This window comes from Hyla sarda, chromosome 4 (assembly GCF_029499605.1).
Source record: "Hyla sarda isolate aHylSar1 chromosome 4, aHylSar1.hap1, whole genome shotgun sequence".
NCBI lineage: Eukaryota > Metazoa > Chordata > Amphibia > Anura > Hylidae > Hyla > Hyla sarda.
The window spans coordinates 410,916,804-410,927,430 of NC_079192.1; the positions used below are offsets into that span (position 1 = coordinate 410,916,804).

General features: G+C 49.1%; 1 non-coding gene across 1 annotated transcript; it reads right to left on the reverse strand.

The window, feature by feature from the left end:
• Positions 1–715: 715 nt before the first annotated feature.
• On the reverse strand, positions 716–903 carry LOC130267835 (U2 spliceosomal RNA). The gene has a single exon (XR_008843303.1). It is a non-coding gene; the product is annotated as a U2 spliceosomal RNA (small nuclear RNA).
• Positions 904–10,627: the final 9,724 nt, after the last annotated feature.

Consider the following 10,627-nt stretch of genomic DNA (forward strand, 5'->3'; position numbering starts at 1 on the left):
ATCTTTTATTTTTTAAAGTCGAGGAATGTGCTCTCGAATCACCCAAAGTGCAAGAAAAAGTGCAAACGTGTTACACTAAAAAAACGCGCACAAAGGATGCGGTCTATCGCAAGCCCTTCTCCGATAGGAGAGAGGCCCCCCAACAAACCTTACCCTTCGCCTCCGGACCAAAAGGTACCTGCGAGGTTCCAGGTTCGATGTCCCTTTTCGCCGAAGCTACTAGGAGACCACAAATGCTCCCGGCATCCCCCTTGGCGTTAGCCAAGGTATCTGCCCGCAGAGCCGATAACGGTAGGTACCCTGCCAAAGCAGGAGTACCAGGGGTGTTTGCAGGGAGGTGCGGAACCTAATGGCCACACACACCTCCCCTAGACCGCCAGGAGGGACACCCAGAAGGGCTACCGCATCCTGACAAATCCTGTGGACACACACCACGCAAAAAGTGACACAGTGAGAAAAAAATAAATAAATAAGTGAATGTGTGCAGATATACTGCCCGGACATCCGGCCGGATCTATAAAAATTTCTCTGATCCTAGCCAGAAGGCCGGGAATCAAGAGGTGAGTGCCACAAGGTGAAGAGATTATGGTGCCCGTGCTTCAACTCAGTGAGCCAGTATTCCCAGTGAGTTTCGGCACCTCGGGGTCACCACTCCCCGAGGCACAAAAGTACCTCGGCTCTAGACCCTCTCAGCCTCATGGCGAGACCCGGAGGGAACAGGTTACATCGGGGCAGCCGTCGAGCTGATTCCTCAGAACCAGCCCCGGAAAGCCCTGGTACACCTGCACCCTCTATGCAGCACCCATCCCCACCAGCCCCATACCGGCGTTACTGCCCACCGGCATGAAAAACTGATAAGAACAGATACTACACTTGATCTTAGCCAAAAGGCCGAGAAGCGATGTGTGTATTAGATGGGAAATAACATATTCATGGGCCAGTGCCTAGGATGGCAGGATATATGAAGCGGTACCAGAGGGAGGCAAGGGACCTGTCACCTCACTTATTGCCGTGACTGATACATCAAAAGCTTTCTTACTTAAATGCGGAGTGGGACTGTAGCATCACACTTCATCAGCTTTATTGTGTTAAAAGAGCCGGGTGATGTTTTCCAGAGCTGATAAATCAGAGGTGTGTGACGGTCCGCATGCCCCACTATTTAAGTCACTTTTCTCCACCCCCAACCAAATCACCCTCATGTCTACCACTGAATAGTTCATGGAAACATTTCCCCCTTTCTCTCCCTGCAAAGTACAGCTCCTCCTCCCTCTCTATGAACAAACAGGAAACAGCTCTTTCTTCTTCCTCCCTCACCTTGTACAGTACAGGAAACAGCTCCTTCTTCTTCCTCCCTCACCTTGTACAGTACAGGAAACAGCTCTTTCTCCTTCCTCTTCATATCTGTACAGTAGAGAAAACAGCTCCTTCTTCTTCCTCCCTCACCTTGTACAGTACAGGAAACAGTTCTTCCTTCCTCCTTAATCTCCCTGCATAGAACAGGAAACAACTTCCTTCCTCTCCCTGCACAGTTCAGGACACAACTCTTCCCCTCCTTCCTCCCCTTACACAGTACAGGAAACAGCTACCCCTACCTCATTCCTCTCCCTGCACAGTACAGGAAACAGCTACCCCTACCTCACTCCTCTCCCTGCACAGAACAGGAAATAGCTCCTGCTCCTCCCTCCCTCTCCCTGCACAGTACAGGAAACAGCTACCCCTACCTCACTCCTCTCCCTGCACAGTACAGGAAATAGCTCCTGCTCCTCCCTCCCTCCCCCTGCACAGTACAGGAAACAGCTACCCCTACCTCACTCCTCTCCCTGCACAGTACAGGAAATAGCTCCTGCTCCTCCCTCCCTCCCCCTGCACAGTACAGGAAACAGTTACCCCTACCTCACTCCTCTCCCTGCACAGTACAGGACACAGCTCCCTCTCCCTGCACAGTACAGGACACTGCTCCCTCACCCTGCACAGTACAGGATACTGCTCCCTCTCCCTGCACAGTACTAGACACAGCTCCCACTCCCTGCACAGTACAGGACACAGCTCCCTCTCCCTGCACAATACAGGACACAACTCCCTCTCCCTGCACAGTACAGGACACAGCTCCCTCTCCCTGCACCGTACAGGACACAGCTCCCTCTCTCTGCACAATACAGGAGACAGCTCCCTCTCCCTGCACAGTACAAGACACAGCTCCCTCTCCCTGCACAATACAGGAGACAGCTCCCTCTCCCTGCACAGTACAGGACACAGCTCCCTCTCCCTGCACATTACAGGACACAGCTCCCCTCCCCGTACAGTACAGGACACAGCTCCCTCTCTCTCTGCACAGAACAGGACACAGCTCCCTCTCCCTGCACAGTACAGGACACAGCTCCCTCTCCCTGCACAGTACAGGACACAGCTCCCCTCCCCATACAGAACAGGACACAGCTCCCTCTCCCTGCACAGTACAGGACACAGCTCCCTCTCCCTGCACAATACAGGAGACAGCTCCCTCTCCCTGCACAGTACAGGACACAGCTCCCTCTCCCTGCACATTACAGGACACAGCTCCCCTCCCCGTACAGTACAGGACACAGCTCCCTCTCTCTCTGCACAGAACAGGACACAGCTCCCTCTCCCTGCACAGTACAGGACACAGCTCCCTCTCCCTGCACAGTACAGGACACAGCTCCCCTCCCCATACAGAACAGGACACAGCTCCCTCTCCCTGCACAGTACAGGACACAGCTCCCTCTCCCTGCACAGTACAGGACACAGCTCCCTCTCCCTGTACAGTACAGGACACAGCTCCCTCTCTCTCTGCACAGTACAGGACACAGCTCCCTCTCCCTGTACAGTACAGGACACAGCTCCCTCTCTCCCTGCACAGAACAGGACACAGCTCCCTCTCCCTGCACAGTACAGGACACAGCTCCCTCTCCCTGCACAGTACAGGACACAGCTCCCCTCCCCGTACAGTACAGGACACAGCTCCCTCTCCCTGCACAGTACAGGACACAGCTCACTCTCCCTGCACAGTACAGGACACAGCTCCCTCTCCCTGCACAGTACAGGACACTGCTCCCTCACCCTGCACAGTACAGGACACAGCTCCCTCTCCCTGCACAGTACTAGACACAGCTCCCTCTCCCTTCACAGTACAGGACACAGCTCCCCTCCCTGTACAGTACAGGACACAGCTCCCTCTCTCTCTGCACAGAACAGGACACAGCTCCCTCTCCCTGTACAGTACAGGACACAGCTCCCCTCCCCGTACAGTACAGGACACAGCTCACTCTCCCTGCACAGTACAGGACACAGCTCCCTCTCCCTGCACAGTACAGGACACAGCTCCCTCTCCCTGCACAGTACAGGACACAGCTCCCTCTCCCTGCACAGTACAAGACACAGCTCCCTCTCCCTGCACAGTACAGGACACAGCTCCCTCTCTCTCTGCACAGAACAGGAAAGTTATTAGTTATCTGTTCATTTAATTAATGGTAAATCTTATAGATTTTTCCAACACATTCCGGATATGCTTATACAATATCCGATGGATCTGATTAATTATTATTATTATTTTTTTTAAAGTGTATCTAAACTGAGTGATCATTTCTAAAGAATTTGTATGATTCTGTTCTATTTATTTCTGTATTGTTCTTTTGGCTGTGATTGTTATCTATTGGCCAATTCTGTTTTGTGAAAAAAATTTCTCGAAAAATGCAATAAAAATTATTTGAACCACAGAACAGGACACAGATCCCTCTCCCTGCACAGTACAGGACACAGCTCCCCTCCCTCTACAGTACAGGACACTGCTCCCTCACCCTGTACAGTACAGGACACAGCTCCCTCTCCCTGCACAGTACAGGACACAGCTCCCCCTCTCTCTGCACAGTACAGGACACAGCTCCCTCTCCCTGCACAGTACAGGACACAGCTCCCTCTCCCTGCACAGTACAGGCACAGCTCCCTCTCTCTGCAGGACACTGCTCCCTCTCTCTGCACAGTACAGGGGAGCTCCCCTCCCTGTACAGTACAGGACACAGCTCCCTCTCCCTGCACAGTACAGGACACAGCTCCCTCTCCCTGCACAGTACAGGACACAGCTCCCCCCCCCCCTGTACAGTACAGGACACAGCTCCCCTCCCCGTACAGTACAGGACACAGCTCCCTCTCCCTGCACAGTACAGGACACAGCTCCCTCTCCCTGCACAGTACAGGACACAGCTCCCCTCCCTGTACAGTACAGGACACAGCTCCCTCTCCCTGCACAGTACAAGACACAGCTCCCTCTCCCTGCACAGTACAGGACACAGTTCCCTCTCCCTGCACAGTACAGGACACAGCTCCCTCTCTCTCTGCACAGTACAGGACACAGCTCCCTCTCCCTGCACAGTACAGGACACAGCTCCCTCTCTCTCTGCACAGTACATGACACTGCTCCCTCTCCCTGCACAGTACAGGACACAGCTCCCTCTCTCTCTGCAAAGTACAGGACACAGCTCCCTCTCCCTGTACAGTACAGGACACAGCTCCCTCTCCCTGCACAGTACAGGACACAGCTCCCTCTCCCCCCACAGAACAGGACACAGCTCCCTCTCCCTGCACAGTACAGGACACAGCTCCCCTCCCTGTACAGTACAGGACACAGCTCCCTCTCCCTTCACAGTACAGGACACAGCTCTCTCTCCCTGCACAGTACAGGACACAGCTCCCTCTCCCTGCACAGAACAGGACACAGCTCCCTCTCCCTGCACAGTACAGGACACAGCTCCCTCTCTCTCTGCACAGTACAGGACACAGCTCCCTCTCCCTGCACAGTACAGGACACAGCTTCCTCTCTCTCTGCACAGTACAGGACACAGCTCCCTCTCCCTGTACAGTATAGGACACAGCTCCCTCTCCCTGCACAGTACAGGACACAGCTCCCTCTCCCTGCACAGAACAGGACACAGCTCCCTCTCCCTGCACAGTACAGGACACAGCTCCCCTCCCTGTACAGTACAGGACACAGCTCCCTCTCCCTTCACAGTACAGGACACAGCTCTCTCTCCCTGCACAGTACAGGACACAGCTCCCTCTCCCTGCACAGAACAGGACACAGCTCCCTCTCCCTGCACAGTACAGGACACAGCTCCCTCTCTCTCTGCACAGTACAGGACACAGCTCCCTCTCCCTGCACAGTACAGGACACAGCTCCCTCTCTCTCTGCACAGTACAGGACACAGCTCCCTCTCCCTGCACAGTACAGGACACAGCTTCCTCTCTCTCTGCACAGTACAGGACACAGCTCCCTCTCCCTGTACAGTACAGGACACAGCTCCCTCTCCCTGCACAGTACAGGACACAGCTCCCTCTCTCTCTGCACAGAACAGGACACAGCTCCCTCTCCCTGCACAGTACAGGACACAGCTCCCTCTCTCCCTTTACAGTACAGGACACAGCTCCCTCTCCCTGCACAGTACAGGACACAGCTCCCTCTCTCTCTGCACAGAACAGGACACAGCTCCCTCTCCCTGCACGGTACAGGACACAGCTCCCTCTCCCTGCACAGTACAGGACACAGCTCCCTCTCCCTGCACAAGTCAAGATGGCAGTCTGCATTATCACATATTGAAAACAGAATAAAAAAATATTCAATAAAAAAAAGATATTCATTCCCTTTAAAGCAGTGTAAGAATCACCTCTAACAATGAGAAGTAACACTGTTTACACAGCAAATAACCTATGTCCCCTCCGCAGCCATAGCTGTCATCCGCGTCTCTCAGCAAATTATGGGTTTACTCTCTGCAGATACATAAACTCGTGCGACTTGGCGCCCCAGGGTCTCCTTTATTTCTAGGATCCACAGTCTCTGAGACACTGAGCTTTGAAGACAACAAGAGCCCAGGGATAGGTTCTGAGAATAAGATATATTGCATTGACTAGACAGCATTTCCACATAATGGTTTTCATGGCGAGATATATGTATTTATTAAATCCATGCTGAATGGCCGAGGGCGGCCGAGTGAGCAGACGCCGCCACTTCTGTTCAGACCCATTCCCTCCGTACTTCTCCCTGTTGGAAGTTTCATATCACCAGCCTGTCCGATTGATTTCGTAAGGCAATTAAAGGGAGCGTGTGGGGGTGAGGCGGCGGTGAAAAACAATTACAGGTTGGCGTTACGCCTGCCATCTTGGATTAGTAGGTCAGTGGTGACAGATCTAACCCAACTCTTTGTGCAGCTTCTCAAGTGGTCATTGTGAGGTCCTTGTGTCGCGCTCAAGTGTTTCGCACTTGACATTCGGTTTGGTCAGATGCGTCTGCGTTCTGGCACTCGAGTGTAATTCATGAAAGAAATGTAAAATAGAGAAAGAAAATTATTGGGATATTCTGGACAAGTTAAGGTATTTCCATCTAATTATGTTACATATATGACTAGAATGGGGCTTAGAATCGTGATCCATCTGACCTCTTAGTTTCCCCCTGATTATGAATTCAAGGGACCCTTGGTTGGCTTGACCCTTGTACAACGGCATCTGTAAGAGGGATCTAGCATGAGGAGTGACCTTATAGTTAAAGGGGAACTCTGGTACATAACATTGTATCCACTATACAGGATATGGGCTAAGTGTCTAATCACATGGGGCCCCAGCTCTCCTGGTGTACAGAGTGGTCTCTTCTCCGTGCAAGAAGACTGTTAACCACCTCACGAAGCTATGGTCAACAGGCCCCCTCCACCCCTGCTTCTGTACACTGAGTGTCTTGCCTCTAAGTTAACTGCAGTAAGTGTAAACAGGTAAGCATACAGTATCACCGCTTACCTCCAGACAGCCTGATGCATTGCAGTATGCCTCAGTGTACAGGAGCAGGGACTCCTGCCTTTGACAAGGATCCCTGCTCCGAAACAGAAATGACCCAATTGAATTCCTAAAATGTTTATGGAAATTCAAACTTGGTTAATGCCAAAACAATTTGCCCAGGTCTACTCAGATGTATATACATGGTCAATAGCCTACTAATACATACAGTAGATGAGAACCATCTAATACATGGTTGAGAACAATCTAATACATAGATGAAAACCAACTAATATATAGATGACAACCATCTTATACATGGTTAAGAACTATCTAATTAATGGACGAGAACCATCTAATACATACAGTAGATGAGAACCATCTAATACATGATCAAGAACCATCTAATACAACAAAACCTCTCAAAAAAAAAACACCCCTTTAAGAAGACGACTCCATTATCCAGACCAGTTTTAGGATGATAGATTTCCAGTTTACCATACATTATAACCCCCTAGAAGGCCAATTTTCAGTTCAATTTTTGGTGCAACCTTAAAGAGGTTCCTCTGTACATGGATGAGAACTGTCTAATTTAAGGTCGAGAAATATCTAGTACATGGATGAGAACCATCTAAAACATGGTTGAGAACAATTTAATATATGGGCAGGAACCATCTAACACATGGAAAAGAAAATCTAATACATGGTAGAGAACCAACTAATACATAGTAGAGAACCATCTAAAACAGCGAAACCTCTCAAAAAGACCACTAAGACTGCCCTCTTATCCAGACCATTTTAGGAGATATTAGGTGATGTAATACCAGTTTTGGAGGGTCTTTTCAACAATGTTTCTCTGTACAGATTGGGATACATCTATTACATGGACAAGAACCTTCCAGTACAGTAAAACCTCTCTTCTCCTTTGAGAAGACCATAGGAGATTCATAGCAGATTTGGGGCATGGTTTTTAAGTCCACCATACAATATGCATGGTGGCCATTTTTTATGAGACCACCCCATAGAAGGCCACTTTTCAGTGATCTTCTCAAAAATATTTCTCTGTACATGGTTGAGAACCATGAGAACTATCTAATACTGTACATGGACAAGAACTATCTAATACATCTACCGTGTGAATGTACCATAAAAATCTTCATTTGATGCATAGTAAATCTAAGATGGAGGCTGATGGACCTAATAGGGTCTTTAAAGTCAATAACCCTTTGCATGGGGACCCAGATATTTTGATGGGGGCTCTTAGTATACTAAGGTATATCTCCAAATGAAGACGTAAAGCAATCACATGGTGTCTGGCCCAGACTTGAGGCTGACAGCTCGATGTTGTATTGTCTGGGTGGTGTGCATCATTCATAGGATGTACTTTAAAGGGGTACTCCACCCCTGGACATCTTATCCGCTATCCAAAGTATAGGGGTCCGATCGTGGGGGTTCCGCCGCTGGGACCTCACGCGATCTCTGGACAGCACATTCTGAACATTTTTGTTCAAAATGCTGGGTTCGGGCCATCGTGATCGTGATGTCATGCTGACGGCTGTGGTCGCTTGTCCCACCCCCTCCCAAAGACATGAATGGAGGAGGCGATGCGTGACATCCCCACCACGGCGGCCCAAACCCAGCATTTTGAGCAAAAATTTTTAAGAACGCCGGGGTGCTGTTCGGAGATTGCAGGAGGTCCCAGCAGCGGGACCCCCGCGATCAGACATCTTATCCCCTAATCCTTTGGATAGGGGATAAGATGTCTAGGGGTGGAGTACTCCTTTAAGTCATGACAAGAAAGGTTTATTTTACAATAATGATGTGCAGCTGAAGTAAATATGGAGTCATTATCCAGTAACAATCTGCTGTGAATGCGTTAGAATATGAAAAAACGGCCTGAAGGGAAAACATTACATCCTCATCTCCGGGGCGCGGGTCAGGGTGACTGGGTAATCCATATTTGCCAGTATCTAAAATAATTAAGGCAGAGTTAATTATGTGTTAATTGGAGACATCTAGAAGCTAAGTGTATGATCAATGACTAAGAAAAGCTCAATGTTCTGCTTACATAAGACTCCTGCATAGATCTCCTTGAGTGGCGGGAAAAAAGCTCTTCTCAGAACGATCTCACATTCATGGCCACCGTATGGTCAATTTCATACCATGTTGTGTCAACAGAGAAAGGGTTAATGCCAGACATATATGGAAAAAACATTCAACATCCAATTGCTGTTTGGCATCCACCAACAAATCTCTAGTAGTCTCATTGGCCACGTTCATCCCAGTTGACTTGAAGGCCAGCTATTCCTTGAAGCCCCATAGGTATAACCCCATACTAGTTTGGGCACCCTTAGAGAACCCATTGAAGTTGTCGCCAATGCACGTTCCCGATTCATAGTCGCCAAATCTAAAAAAAATTCTGGGGACTTCTCTTTGGCTTTACAAGACATTGGGTGTGGCTTTCAGCAGGACTTGACATGTGTGTTGTGGCTTGACATGGACGTTGCCTATATATGCCTATTATAGTACAAGAACAAAGAACACTCCTGCACTCACCGCACAGCTCACGACTCGAAGCTCCTTGGAGGCCGGAAGAAGCGCTAGTCTGCGCGAAAACTACCGGTTGTTCGTCTCTGAGTTTGCTCCGTGCACCGGATGTCTGGAGTGCCGCAGCCGAGATCGCGGGGGTCCCCAGTGGCAGAACCCCCCGCGATCAGACATCTTATCCACTACCCTTTGGATAGGGGATATGATGTCCAGGGGCGGAGTACCCCTTTAAGATTTTTTTCTTCTATGGTTAGGAGAATTTTTTTTGGTCTTAGAAATCAAATAGGCTGTCAAAGGGAGGGAAGTTGTTCGAAATGGAAAAAAAAAGTAACAAGAAGCTAATTAAAAATGAGAAGAAAAAAATACATCCAGTGGCAATTAAAGTATTGTTTCTCCAGTAAAGTGCGGCCAACTTAAAACGGAGCCCTGGGATATGGGGTCATGAAGATACGATACGATAACTGATAGCACCCTGCCGGAAGCCGGGCCTTTTTAGAGCCTTTCCAAAAAAAAAAAAAAAAGGTTCACATACTTTAATGGGATAATCCTTAGCGAATCAAAGTTGGCAATCTCATCTCGAGTCTTGTTGGGGGTTGAGACTTCATTAAGCTTGTAACAGCGAGACGTCGGAGGACTGCTTTACTGTTCAAAGATTTCACCGAGCCTGCATGACATGCATAAATCATGTACCTGCGGGACAATGCAGAGGAGCCAAGGATTCTGGGTAAATAGGATGCAGACTTTTTTTTTCCTTCTGCCTTTCGTGGCCCCCCTGCCGGGGCAACTAAGTTCTTCTAGATTCATTTTGTTGGTCAAAAATCTTTTTGCATAGGAAATAAAGGAGATGAGGTGTGGAGTGGGCCAAATGATTAAACTGCTTTCATGGCTGAGATGTAATATCACAGATGGCCTCTTAAGAGCGATTCCTTTCTCAGGCGGCGGATTTTTGACGCCAGATTATAATTAAAACAACCCACAGATTTTCTGTTTTCATGTCCTCCGCCACCTGACTATACAATGGTTTCGTTGCTAAATGATTTGTGCAATACGCGGCCCGCGGTGGTGAATTAGCACTAGATATATTTACAGGACTTACTCTTATTTCCTCCGCTCCCTTTCCCCTAAAATTTATGTATTCTGCAGGTTATAGAACTTTACGACCCAAAAAAAAAGTGCGTAGGGATAGTGGGCGAGATTTATCGAAACCTGTCCACAGGAAAAGTTGCTGAGTTGCCCATAGCAACCAACCAGATCACTTCTTTCATTTTTCAGAGGCCTTTAGGCCTCTGAAAAATGAAAGCAGTGATTT